We start from the raw sequence: 1,086 nt of genomic DNA, 5'->3' as shown, positions 1-1,086 counted from the left end.
GTCCTCTGATTAAAGGGACAGAAGGAAAACATTTTTTCTTTGCTGGGTCATAAAGTCTAAAACTGTGGCAAGTATCTTTGGCTATGTGAACAGGCAAAGCAGAAATATGCAAAAGCCCCTATCTCTCTGATAACACCGCTGAGTCACCAAACTAATCCTAGAACATATACTCTACTTCCTGACTTCTTATATGAAATGATAAACTCTTGGCATAATCTTCTTAGTTTATTTTTTAACACCTGAAAGTACCCACTGATATGTGTCTATCTCATTGTGCTTTCATTATATTATTCTTTTTGCATCTTTGCTATTTTAATAGCTTTAAAAATGGGTTTTCATAATTTAAGAATTACTTTTTATTTTTACCAAAGTGCACACAATTTTAAAGGTCCAGTGGTATTTCAAGGCTCTCTCTTGTCTATCCCCCAGATCTGTTATTCAGAGATAACTACTTTTATCTCTTCCCATGTTCTTCCATATTTCTAAGTGATATAATTACATTGTTATTTCTTGATGTTTCCGTTTTCGATACATTTACATAAACGTTCTTGATTTTATACTAAGTTGGCCCCCTTCTAGGATCACCGATGGCTTGATTTTTTAAAATTTGACATCACTGCCTGATTAGCATGGTTCAGTGGCCGAGAGTCAACCTATGAACCAGGAGGTCATGGTTCAATTCTTGGTTAGGGCACATGCCCAGGTTGTGGGCTCAAACCCCAGTAGGAGGCGTGCAGGAGGCAACCGATCAATGATTCTCTCTCATCATTGATGTTTCTATCTTTCTCTCTTCCTTCCTCTCTCAAATCAATAAACATATGTTTTAAAAAATAAAAATGTAACACCATTAATTAACCTGAATGAGGATCTAAATTGAAGTTACCATTCTCATATGTGTTAATTATATCTTTCCAGCAAAACAATACTCTTCTGGAGAGAACCAAGATGGCGGCATAGGTTAACGCCGGAGTTTGCCGCCTCGAACAACCACTTCAAAAGTGAAACTAAAAGACGGAAGGGACATCACCCAGACCCACAGGAACGCTGGCTGAGTGGAAGTCCTACAACTAGGAGGAAAGAGTAACG

At 37.8% G+C, this 1,086-nt stretch overlaps 1 protein-coding gene across 1 annotated transcript in view; it reads right to left on the bottom strand.

Annotated features, from left to right (window-relative positions):
* The window catches only part of MROH8 (maestro heat like repeat family member 8), a 50,213-nt gene that overhangs the window by 19,540 nt on the left and 29,587 nt on the right, over positions 1 to 1,086 (bottom strand). The window lies entirely within an intron of this gene.

Source organism: Myotis davidii, unplaced genomic scaffold (assembly GCF_000327345.1).
Source record: "Myotis davidii unplaced genomic scaffold, ASM32734v1 scaffold38, whole genome shotgun sequence".
Classification (NCBI taxonomy): domain Eukaryota; kingdom Metazoa; phylum Chordata; class Mammalia; order Chiroptera; family Vespertilionidae; genus Myotis; species Myotis davidii.
Note: the sequence above shows the minus strand (reverse complement) of the source record. Positions and strands in the feature narration are given on the sequence as shown.